Here is a 13,457-nt window from a genome sequence, read left to right on the forward strand (position 1 = left end):
TGTATTCGGTTAGCATCATTTGGAAGGTAGTTTGCACAGGGTGGAAAGCGTATATATAGATTTGCTCTCCTAGCATAGGGAACCATAGTACGTCCTTTTTTTTTTTTAAAGAAGATATTTTATTATTCTTGTTTGTCACATGATATTCTTTGTAGTTCTTCAGTTTATGTGCAATGATTTTTAGCCTGATACTGAAAATCATCAGATACATAAATTTTCATAAACGTTTTATCAATTAGGGAGAACCAACACAAAATGTACTTGGAAAACAGGTGTATTCTGCTCTCTACATTCCTTAACTGATTTGCCAGTTTGTTTTATTTAGTCTTAGTGAATTAAGTCAGTTAATTATTTAACAATTCTATTTTTCCTCTCTTTATTGACAAAAACATGAATAGGACATCTCCAGTTGAAAAAAAAAAGCCTTCCTTTTCTCCCAATATATAAATGGGCACCAACTACAGGACTAGACCTGCCTAAGGAGAAACACAACACTCAATGAATATATAGACTGTGCACTGACAGATTCCAATTAAAATCTGTATTAGCAAAGATTTAAAAATATGTGTTACAGAAACAGTATTGCAGGATGAGTGCTTTTAGGAGTAGGCATTTACACTCACAGTGAAGACAAGGGTGTCCTATTTGCTCAGATTTGACACCACACCACCGTCCTGACTCGTGTCCTCCAATGCAGACTTTGGGAGCAGTAGTGGTTGAATTTTGGGTTCCTGCCACTTGTGCTGAGATCCGCACTGAGTTCTGCTCTAGGGGGTGGATCAGTGGGTAGGAGCACTCTGCTGCTCAAATAAATGAATCTTTAAAAGGTGTATGCTTTTGTAAACTTTTGGCAGGAGCACCAGAATTTGTTAGAAAGACTTTGCTTTCTTTTTTAATGATTTATGTATTTTATTATAAAGTCAGATTTACAGAGAGGAGAAACAGAGAGAAAGATCTTCCGTCTGCTGGTTCAGTCCCAAGAAGCCTCCATGGCTGGAGCTGAATCAATCTGAAGCCAGGAGCCAGGAGCTTATTCCCGTTCTCCCATGCAGGTGCAGGGTCCCAAGGCTTTGGGCTGTCCTTGACTGCTTTTCCAGGCCACAAGCAGGAAGCTGGAAGGGAAGTGGAGTAGCCAGGACATGAACTGATGCCTATATGGGATCCTGGGTATGCAAGCTGAGGACTTAGCCACTAGGCTACTGTGTTGGGCCCCATAGATTTTGCTTTAAGAGATCCTTAGCATTTAATTTAGTGATTCTGTGTCTTAGGAAATTCAGATAAGAAAAATATCAAATTAAGAACAAAGTTTCTTTTTATTTTTTTTAAAGGTTTATTTTATTTTTATTACAAAGTCAGATATACAGAGGAGGAGAGACAGAGAGGAAGATCTTCCATCCGATGATTCTCTCCCCAAGTGACCGCAACTGCCGGTGTTGCGCCGATCCAAAGCCGGGGACCAGGAACCTCCTCCAGGTCTCCCACATGGGTGCAGGGTCCCAAAGCTTTGGGCTGTCCTTGATTGCTTTCCCAGGCCATAAACAGGGAGCTGGATGGGGAGTGGAGCTGCCGGTATTAGAACCGGCGCCCATATGGGATCCCGGCGTGTTCAAGGCGAGCACTTCAGCTGCTAGGCCACTGCACTGGGCCCCAAAGTTTCTTTTTAAAATGTGTAGTATAGCATTACGTGTTATAGGAAAAAAAACCCTTAAGATAACCAACATAAAGGAAAGCTAAATATCATCCATACATTCTTACCCTGTAATATATTGTTCATACAATAAAATAATGTTTATAAATGGTTTTTAATGAGCTGGTGAAACACCTAGATGTAATTTAGGACTAATAAAATGGTAGCAATGATATAAGTATTAAGATCTCAGCCATTTGAGGCCAGTGTAGTAGGCTAAGTCTCTGCCTGTGGTACCAGCATCTTATATGGATGTCTGTCCAAGTCCTGGCTGCTCCATTTCCCATTCATGTCCCTACGTATGCTCTGGGAAAGCAGCAGAGGATAGTTCAAGTCCTTTGGCAACTAAACCCATGTTTGAGACCTGGATAAAGCTCCTGGTTTCTGGTTGCTGGCTTTAGATCAGCCCAGCTCTGGCCATTGTGGTCATTTGGCCAGTGAACCAACAGATGAAGGATCTCTCTTTGCCTTTCAAAGAAAAATTAAAATAAATCTTAAAAAAATAGTTCATGCATTCAAGAAGGAAAAAAGTAGAAGGCACGATATTTAAAAATGTAGCTGTCTGTTGTTGGTTGAATTGGGTGAGATTTATTTTTGTGTTTTTTAGCATATTTTTTCCAGATACTTTGTAGTGAATATGTTTGATTATGCTAAAAAAAATGGAGGGGGTAACACTTTAACTTTCGTGTCCTTGAAACGTCATCAAATGAGCTATATAGCTTTCCATCCCACCCCCTCCCCCAAAGTTTTTTCTTTTCTGTTGGAGAGTCACAAGCACCTGGTATGGAGTGGTAGATGAGGTGTTTTCCACTATTGGAAGTATCTTTGATACCTTTAGAGAAGCCTGTTTATTATGTTAGATTTCCTCCTTTTCTCCATCTGTATCTCACATAGGATGTCTAATATGTGACCTATGTCAGCATTAGCTAAAGGAATAAATTCTCCAGTAGGGAAGCTGCAGTTGGATCTTGGAATGCAATTAATGACAACAAGGGACTGGGAATTGGACTGTTTGACTTAGTCCTATCCAGATAACTTGGGCGGTTTTTTCTTGGTGGAGAAATGAGGGCTTTGAATTGAATGATCTCTAATGTCCCTCTGAGTCTTTCACTTCAACATTGCATACATTCTACCTTGGTATAAACCCAATGAAACTGAGATACAGAAATGATTCACTACAATGTGTGTGTTCTACTGGTATGTTTCATTATCAGTTTCTGTTTCTTAAAAAGAGAGCACGGAGTTCGTGAGTTAATAGTTTTACCTGTCTGTTTGGACAGTGAGAAAACAGAGAAACCAACAAATCCAAGGTGAGTGACATTGTTCCAGGATTTCCTTGCTAGTTATATTTTGGGTGTAGAAAGGACACAATTTAATCTCAGAATCACAGTGTGGACTGAGTTATTTTGGCCCACAGAGAAAATGAATAAGTGATAAATTTGGTACATTTTCTTCCTCTGCAATAAAATGTGCCAATCAGTGGAATTTTATGTTAAAAACAGAGCCCATTATAGGACAGGTGCTAGTGCTTTGTGCGATGAAAGCTTTGTGGGTTGTGTTGGCTTCCTCCTTTCCTAAATCGTTGCTGTTGCTGCTCCCCTTCTGCTCCTCCCATTTAAAAAAAGATCCAAAGTAGGAATTGCTGTATTATTTCAGATTATAAGAGTAATGCCTATCTACTGCAGAAAATTAGAATTAAAAACTAATACAAAAGAAAAGTACAAAAAATAAAGTAGCATTTATCATCCTACCAAAACAGCAGGAGGTTTGATTAATGCATGGGGTTATTTTCTCCCCTATCTTCTTCATTGTGTTCTCATATTCATAAATGCATACACACACAAAATAACTGCGTTCAGAAATAGCCTTTTGTTGTTTTCTCATATTGCACCATGTCCATAGAAGTCTACATCATCATTTGCAATTCTGGTATCAGATTGCTTTGTGTTGATGAAATATAGTTTGCTTATATCATTGCCTTTGATGTTCCTTTAGTTTGTTTCCAAATTCGATTGTGACAATGAAAATCCTGCTGTGTACCTGCATGCTTGTTCAAACACTTCTTGACATGAAATTTATGAAATGTATTTTTTTTTAATTAATATTTAGCATTATGTGACAGTTTCATAGGCTTTGGGAATCCTCCTCCCCCTCCCCTCCCCCCTGGTGGATTCCTCCACCTTGATGCAGCATTACAGTTCAAATTCAATCAAGATTCTTTCCTTGCAAACATATATTAAGCATGGAGTCCAGCTACTTATTGTCCAGATGGGTTGAACGGTTTCTTGGGGAGACCATTTCTGGTCCGAAGTCAGAGCTGGTATAATATCATCACAGTCAATTAAGAGTCCCAATATAACATCAACAGCAATTTGCAATATTATGGAATTGACATAGTTTTGAGTAACCAGTATGTTAAAAAAAAAAAAAAGAACAAAATAACAAAAAACAAGTCCTAACCACAACTTATGATTTGCTCATTGACATTTCAATGAGCATCTCAATGTATTTTTATATCAGGAATGTACATTTGTATGTGTATTTAAGGATATTTTCAAAAATTCGTGAAGATGGAATTAAATTTAAATTTTATTTGCAAAATATTTTTGAAGCCTATGTGGTTGCATTTGAAAAGTGAGTCTCCAATTAAATGCAGGTATGACCTGATTCATAAAGCCATGTTTGGTGAACTTTGGTGAACTATTAGTAGGAGTTCAGTTCAGTTTCTTCTCTTGTGATGCATTCTATCTTGCTTCTTTAGCAAGACTATTTTTTTTCTGATAAAAAAAAACTGTAGTAGAGTTTGGTCCTTATTTCCACAGTGCTCCACCAAATTGCAGGTGTCCCAGACTAACACCTGTTAGTGCCATCATTCCAGTTTTCCTGGTATGTAACTGGTGCTTTGGGTAATACTCAGTTTTCAGTTTGTATTTGTTTTAGGCTTCTACCCTGGTCCCAAACAAACCACTTCTACCTTCATATTTTTCCACCTGCTATACTAGACCAGGATGATAAAATGCCATGCACAATTGTTCTTGAGCTCAGAAAATTGATTTTTCTGAGTTTAAGCTGGCATCATGAGTTGTTAACCTTGTTAGAAAAATACAAGTTGGATTTATGATTCCCTCACACAGGTAATTGGGCTCTAATTCTAAATTCTGAGCCAATTGATTTACACTCTATTGCATTATAACATAACAAAAGCGCAATTGGGTCCAAGTGATATATGAATTTGAACTTCCAATTATGTAATGAATTATTTTCAGGTTTTAATAAGTGATTCCTAGGCTAACATCAGCCTGTCCTGGTTCCCTCTTCTTCCTTTCCAATCTGTTCACATTACTCCTTTGGTCTTGCCCCATTTTTTTTCTCTTTCCCTTCCTAACCTTGAAGGCTTTAGGGATAACTTGTTTTAGGAATCCAAACCCTGTGTCTGAAGAAATCATAAAAGGAATTTCATGCCTCATCCATACCTGGAAACTCTTGACAACAATTGTTTTCAGCCCATACATACTTTTGTCAGGTTGTTGTGACTAAATTGCTTATACTATTTGCTATTAAACCACAAGATATGTAGGTTGCTTTCTTGGCATTTGAAAATTCATCTGGGAAGTTCCTTCTGGAATACTGTGTCGTCTTTCTCCTTTCCAAGGGATCCTGCTATAGACATTTTGGATAGACTCACTTTGCCTTTTTCTTTTTTTTTTCTCTCCTTTTGCAATAATTTCCCACATGATAATAATATCCTCCATTGTATTTATTTGCATCTGGCTATAGTCTGTGTATTTCTGTAAAACGTATCAAGCTATTTTTGGAAGAAGAGGTGGCTATAAATAAATAACACTTTCTGCTGGAATCAGTGTGTGGTAAGCTTTATGACTTATAGTGCAATCAGAGGCAGTTAATTAGAATGTATATTTGAAGCTGTGATTTATTTATTTGTTTGTTTGTTTATTGGCAATCCACGTTCCTTTGAGCAAGGAACTCTTTTCAGTGAGGTTTTAAGCATTTTTCAGGGAGATCAACGACCGAAGCAAAGGACAAGGGAAAATTTGGGGAATGAACTCTGCACTGAGGGGGAAGCACACCCGAATCTCATCTCACTCCTTATAGGAGCCCTGGGACTAATCATTCCTCTGACTCTTCTGATCCACCTTATTTATTATTTTCCAAGGCACTTCCAAATTTAAAGGGTTGTGGGAGGTCTATGGAGTAGCAGTGAAAACAGCACTGCATGAATCAAATATAGAAATAAAAATTAAACCTAAGCTGGTGAATGATCCCTTAAAAAGACTTGGCTTGGACGCTTGCATCCTGTGTCAGAGTATCCAAGTTCCTGTCCAGCTCAGCTCCCGATTCCAGCTTTTTGGTTATACACACTCAGGAGAGCAACCTCTGGTGGCTCAGGTGCTAGTGTTACTGCCACTTAAGTGGGGGAACCCAGACTGAGTTCTATACTCGTGACTGTGTTCTTTTCCAGCCCTGAATGATGTCTGCATTTGGGTAGTGAACAAGTACATGAGAATTCTTTATTTTCTATGCCTTTTAAATAAATAAACTTTTAAGAAAAAGTTTATATGTATATAAAGCTCTAACTTTAGAGAAAATTCTGGCCTGTGACCCAATGATTCTCTTTATTTTGTGCTTTTAGCTCCCATTCTTCTAAAAAGCAAAAGCATCTGCCACAAAGTATTAAAAACCACTCTACTGGGGGCTGGCATTGTGTTCAGTCATGGACTGTGAAGCCTGCATCCCATATTGGTGGCTGTGCGTGTCCTCGATACTCCACTTTCAATCTTGTTTCTCTAATGGGCTGGAAAAAGCAGCAGCAGATGACCAAGTATTGAGTGCCTGCCAATCACAGGGGAACCCTGATAAAGCTCTTAGCTACAGTCTGGCTCAATATTGGCCACTGCGGCCAACTGTAGAGATGGGGTAGTGGAGGCAATGAAACAGCAGATGGATCGATCTCTCTTCTCCACTGTTTCCCACCTGCTCCCTCATCCTCTCTCTCCCTCTCTGTTACTTTGGTTTTCAAGGCAAATAAATAAATCTTATTAAAACAAACACTAATGCTTGAGACACCAAGGTCTCATGTGGAATTATGTGAGTTCAAATCTCAGTTCTGATGCTGACTCCAGGGGTATCAGATGATGGCTAACGTACTTGGACCCCTGCCATTCATGAGAGAAACCTTGACTGAGTTTCCAGCCAGGTCATAGTAGGACCTATTGGAAGGGTCTCTTGCTTACTGTCTATCTGGCCTCTCAAATAAGAAATTAAACATTTTTTTTTTTTAATTAAATGCTCAGGTACTGGATGACTCTACCTTGTTTCAGAGATATTATAGGCGGTAGACTCTCACATGCCTGTGCGTAAGGGTCTGCCTGTACTCTTGGTGGCTGCTGAAGCGACAGATCTGTTGAGGGTCATGTAGGGTTATGAAGGAAACATGAAAAATGATGGAAGGTAGCTGTCAGGATAGATGGGTATTGCGTGAAACAAATCACCTTGTTCAATCTAGAACCACTTTTTGAGCATGAGCAGTTCTGAGCTATTTTGAAAATAGACTAGATCATTATAATTGCTTAGTGACAACATTGCAGCCTTTGCTATCTCTACTCTTGAGTAACTTTAAGAATACATATTTTCTGCTAAGTTGTTTTAAGTAAAATGACTTGAATTAAGACTAGGTGAATAGAGTAAAAACTCTTACGTTTTATGGTTTGGTTTTGTTTTCTCATCATTCCTCTTGAAGCTATTACTACCTTGTTTCATCCGTGCCTTCTAAGAACATTAGTGAGTTTCTTTACCTTTCAAAATTTTCTTTTAAAAATTCTTTTTATTTGAAAGAGAGAGAGAGAAAGAGAAAAGGAGAGGAAGGGAGAAAGAGAGAGAGAAAGAGAAAGAGTTCTTTTACTACAGATATGGCCGCAAGGGCTATACCAGACCACAGCTAGGAGTAAAAAGCTTAATTCCAGTCTCTCAGGTGACTGTAGGGGCCCAAGCACTTGGCCATCTTCCACTTCTGTTCCAGGTGCTTTTAGCGGGCTAAATCAGAAGTGTAGCAACATGGAATGCTTGATGTTATAGGCTAATAATGCCACAATAATGCCACAAGTCAGCCAACCTTTAGAATTGCAATCATCTCATTTAATTTTTTCTGACTTCCTTTATGTTAAACAAACTGTCTCCTTAAAAGTTTTAAAAAGAAGTTTAAATTTTTTCTTTAATTTTTATAAAATTCTTATAGAAAATGTTTAAAATACCTTTTCTGGCTAAATAAGCTAGTCAATTTAGGTCCTTGCAATTAATTTGTAAGAACATCTTTTATGAAACTAAATCTAAAAGTGTCTTACATTTTATTGTGAACATAGCAAAACATTTTATTTGTTGGTAATCTTAGATGAAAGGAAATGACAGAACGTCTGACTGTACTCAAAAAACTTTTTGTAAAACTTCGGCAGTAAACAGATTTCCTTCTCAGATAAACACAACAGAATTAATTAGATTTAATACTAATTTCCCTTGTTGATTTAAAATGTTATTTACATACATGCATGCATATATGTATAAATAACTTTTTACATTTTTAGGCCTGTGTTACTTCCCAATTTGTTGATATGCAATAGAAAATTGTTCACTTATTCTGGTAATCATCCATTTTCTTAGTTGCAAATACTGCTAAGTAGCTTTCTTTCAATGTGACTCTGCTGCTTGTTAAAAGAATATTTCAGATCATTCCATTAAAAAACAAGTATCCAAATTTGGTAAAGTTCTTTTTGACCATCTGGGCTCCTGCAAAAGTTGAAAAAAAAAATCTAGGACACTATCAGGCATGTCACCAATAGCTAGTAATTTGGGAGTAATTTAATGTGTTGGAAGGCAGCTATTTTAAGTCTACATATTTCAAGTGCACTTTATTTATTTTAATCTGGTAACATATGGATTGGAAAATTCTCAAGGTAAGTTTTTGGTTGCGAAGTCATTTGTAATGATCACTACTCAAATCCATTGTAATCAGTGACAGGTGGGGAATTGTTTTTGAATTAGGGAGTGCTGTGATTTCTATAGCTTTTTTGTTTTTAATCTATTTGAAGTTGCCATTAAAACTGTATGATAAAATATCACATACAGGCACATATATATGGAAAATGTAGGGAGCGGCATGCTAGAATAATTTTACCGAGGAGTCCATAATGGAGCTAAATATAACCTAAATATAGAATACCACAAACCTGGTTCATAGTTTTTAGATATACCAGGGTCAAATGAAGATTAGAGAAGACATTCCTTTGAACAAATGTGTGTTACTTGAAATAAAATTGTCTCCAAGTTAGGAAGCATAGGTTTCCATTTGCCAAATCCTGCTTATCATGGAACTTCACAGAGTCTGCTTGTTAATGTCTATTAGAAATTTCCTTGACAGACAGAGGGCATGAAGCAGTATCTAAACAAATTTGTCTGGAGAACACTGGTTTTGGAAATCAACATGTTCTAGAAAGAAACCTTTCCGAGCCATGCTGAACTGTTCCATGTCTGTTAGTCATCTTTACAAATACCAGTGGCAACAGACACAACGTGGATTCCAAATCCTAAAGATATCAGGTAATTCTAATGACAATCAGGAAGAGTTGTTTCCAAAGGCAAGGAAACACGGTCTTGTAATCAAGTCATTCCTTTCTAGCTTAGAGGAAATTGCTTATTGTAAATACTACTATCTCTGATGTGTAGAATGAGTGTAAAGACACATGTTAAGGTTGGTGCACTGAGGTGACCATTCTTGACTTTGTGGCTGAAGAAAGCATGTCTCTCAAGTGCTGTTTGCAAGGCTATCATATGCAGCTGGAACATGGGCCCAGGGATGCAAACAGCTTGATTTCATTCAGAAGTAGTTGATCTAACAGGGATGATAAGACATGAGATGGTCATATCCCATGTTAAAACCTGGATCCCATTTCTAGCTGGCTTCCAATTCCTATTGATTGCTCGTGCTCACCTGGGGAAGCAGTAGGTGATGCCTCAAGTTCTGGATTTCCTGCCTGTCGGGTGGAAGATCTGGTTTGAGTTCTTTGATCTTAGGTCAACCTGGTCCAGCTCCAGCTGTTGCAGAAATTGGGGTATGAATCAATTGATAAGGGATTTCTATTTGTCTTTTTCTGTCAATCTCTCTGCCTTTGAAGTAAACATAAAAGTCTTTTCAAAAAAGACAATTTGGTTAAGTCCATGATAGATCTTGGAAATACGTCAGGTCATTTTGGAGAAGAGGGGTAGCAGATATTTGCTTTCACTTCATTCTGCCTTTTTCCTCCTGTTTCTGATAGGATCAGTGCCCCATTCGTGGCTCTGGCTTATTGCAAGAGTCCCCCTTTCTCCATTTATCTCACCAGGCTGTGGGATCATGTTCCCTTCCTTTGTTCCTTTGGGTCCAGGGTATTAAAAGCATTGTGCTGCAGCTGGTCCCAGGTGCTTCAAAATCCTTTATATATCACCCTACCTGCACCTCTGAAAAGAGTTTCTTCACCTCATCTTCCTCAAAGTTGTAGATGACTGTGACTTCTGCCTCCTGCCAGGATTCTGAGTGATACAATCAGGGTTTGTTTTTCTGCTACCCATTTCATTTGTTCCCTTCCAAAATCCTAGGTGAGCTTCAGATTGAGACAATTGGGGACCAGAAGAATGATGGTAAAATTCCCTGGATTATATGAGTTCACTTTCGTCACTTTGGGCTCAAAATAGATTGGTCTCTGGAGAAAGGAAGGGCACTGTTTGTCATCATCTGTCTTCGGGGCTGTCATTCAGGCCCTAATTGGACTCCCTTAAATTTCATTCTGTTCCTGCTTGTCATGTTTCTGGGCCCCTGAGAGATTTCTTGCCATGTGTGTTCTGAAGCAAGACATTTTGACACAGGAATTTTGATGCTCAGAATATTTTGATCTTCAGAGTCAAGGAAAAGGATTTAGGTCACAGGAAAAACAGAAACCTTTTGCACCCTCCTGAACCTGCTATTCTGTCCTAACTTCATCTTCACTTGAATATTTTTTCTTTTACTTCTCAAAAATGGAATTCATATTATATATGCAAGAGTCAACAAATCAGCGTAAAGGAGTCCCACAGACCTGTCCTCCAGCATCCGTGATGATTGGCCCATCTCTCAGCACACAGCTTTCTTTTTCTTTTTTTGTTGCAATGTCTAAAGTGAATCCTTTACATTGTTCTCTCTTACTTCATCTGTGTTAGTTTATTTCTTTAAGGGATAAGGATATGAATCACAATGCACATGCAATACAATAAACTATCATTCTTCAATATCTAATAAACATGCATGGTCAAATTTCATTCCCTCAAAATTTTCTCCAGTTGGATTTTTCACACCAGAATCCATAGAATATCCATGTGCTGTCTTTGGTTATTGCTCTCTACCTTAAAATTGTATTATTGTAATCTTGTAAAAATATGGCATGAGTATTTGAATTTTTAAGTGTGTATGTCATTGACTTGTTATAAAATGAGCAACTTGTGTAATGACTACTTAGCCAAACATTCAGAACACAACTCTGCCACTCTGGAGTTCTCCATTCATTAAGTGTATCCCTACTCACCCTGCACATACACCAAAAGATATCTGCTATTCTAATTCATAGATTATCTTCTGTGTTTTTGAATGTTATCGGTGTGAATGGAATTACCTAGCATGTCATAATTTGAATGTGATTTTTTGGGAAAATCATAATTTGAAAAGTCAAGCTATTGAAATGCAATCTGTGTACAAGAAATTATGCTTAAACTGCATTGTTCACCGTGTTTTGAAGGAAGTGTGCCTACAGAAACCCACCACCACAGTCAAAACACAGTGTTTTTGCTCGCTCCCAATTTTTCTTTAGTCCATATTGTCATCATTTCCTAGTTTTACTCCCAGCTCTCAGGAAGCCATTAGTTTGTTTGCTGTTACTATATATTGTTCTGTATTTTCTAGAGGTTTTAACCAATTAAATTAAACAAGTATAAACTAATTGCTTTGGTGAGTATAGTCATCTACATCTATGTAGCTACTTGTACTAGAAGTTTGTTCTTTTTTGTTGCATTAAAAAATATTCTGCTTTCGCTGCTGAAGGTGCATGGGAGACTTGGGGTGCAGACTGGCAAGGGGCCTGCTAATGGTGCTGATAGGACGTGCAGGTCCCTGGGGGGTTCACACCCAGGCAGGTGGAGCAAACCTGGGGATTGCCCTACATGCTTGATCCTGGGGATGTGGTATGGGGTGGTTTAAAATGCTGGTGAGGTGTGCTCGTAGACTGGGCTTGGGGAACTGACCTGGATCTTGGGTGAGTAGAGGGCCTGGGTCCCAGGCCAGCACATGGGTCAGGAGCTATGTCCCTGGTGAGCAGGCGAAACTCCAGGCCACATCACTTTTCTATCTCCTTCCTTTCCCTGCCCTTTCTTTCCCTTTCCTCTTTGTCACTTTGCCTTTCAAATAGGTGTTCTTTAAGCAACAGAAATGTTTCATTTTGGCTTATACTTTTAGTGCTGTTATGATAAATCCTGGTTTGCCTTAACAATATCTTTTTTCTTCACTATATTACTACTACTACTACTACTACTACTACTACTACTATTATTATTATTATTATTTTATAATACATTTCCACAGGCTCTGGGCCAGCTGATTAATCTGCAGTTTGCAGGATGCTTATATCCAAATAAGAGTATCTGGCTATAGTCCAGTCTGTTTTGCTTCCAGTCTACATATTTGGTAGTCAGTGGATGGATGGCTGAAGACTTGGGCCCTGGCCACCCATGTTCTAGGCTCCTGGCTTTGCCCTGTCCCGGGCCTGATTGTTTCAATGAGTAGGAGAGTGAACTGACAGATGGAAAGTCTCTCTCTCTCTCTCTCTCTCTCTCTCTCTCTCTCAATTTATGTCTCTGTGTTTTTTAGTGTCTCTCTGTATGTTGCAGTGCTGTTCAAATAGAAGAAAATAAAAAATAAGCCTTAAAAATCAGTGATCCATTTATATATGGCTATGTCCATGGGCTCTCTGTTACCTCTATCGACTTGTGCTTTCATTAGTAACTTGCTGTCTTTACGTCGAGTAGTTTGAGTTCTCCAACACTGCTCTTCCCTAGAGTTTAGAATCAGCTTATTAATGCCAACAGAAAATTCTGCTGGGATTTTGATTTGCATTGCACTGAATTTTCAGAATGATTTTGAGAAAATTGCTTTTTTTTTTTTTTACCGTAGTGAATTTTGAGTCCAGGAATATACTGTATCTTTTCATCGATTTAGTTCTGATTTATACTTTTTAGTACAAAGATCCTACACATGTTTTGTGGTTTTGGATATAATAGCAAGTGGAATGATGCTTTAGTTTTATATTCCAGTTGTTCATTGCTTGTGTTGGAAATGGTATTGATTTTTGTTTATTGTTCTTGTATCCTTTGAGATCACTCAATTCGTTTATTGATTCTGGTAGTCTTTCTTATAATTTCTAACTCAGTATTCATGATCATGTTATGTGTTAATACAGTTTTATTTCTTACTTATCTTAATTTAAAGTATCTATCTTTTGTTTTATTGATCCAGGCCAATAATATACTTTAAGTGCTTATTTACAATACAAGAATCTTACAATGAATTAATTTGCTACTACTATTATGTCTCCTTGTCTGTAATGCCAGCTGTACAACTCCAAATGCATAGAAGATTTTTTTAGTCTACTCTGAAGCATTGCTGCTTATTTAGATTTTACTCACACATTTACCTTAATTTACT

At 37.9% G+C, this 13,457-nt stretch overlaps 1 protein-coding gene across 1 annotated transcript in view; it reads left to right on the forward strand.

The window, feature by feature from the left end:
* The first annotated feature begins 2,976 nt into the window (after positions 1 to 2,976).
* Positions 2,977 to 13,457, forward strand: part of FHIT (fragile histidine triad diadenosine triphosphatase) — a 784,365-nt gene continuing 773,884 nt past the window's right edge. Inside the window, exon 1 of the mRNA XM_058678423.1 lies at positions 2,977 to 2,997. The gene's annotated coding sequence lies outside the window, so the exon portion shown is untranslated. The remainder of the gene's footprint in view (positions 2,998 to 13,457) is intronic.

This window comes from Ochotona princeps, chromosome 21 (genome assembly GCF_030435755.1).
Source record: "Ochotona princeps isolate mOchPri1 chromosome 21, mOchPri1.hap1, whole genome shotgun sequence".
NCBI lineage: Eukaryota > Metazoa > Chordata > Mammalia > Lagomorpha > Ochotonidae > Ochotona > Ochotona princeps.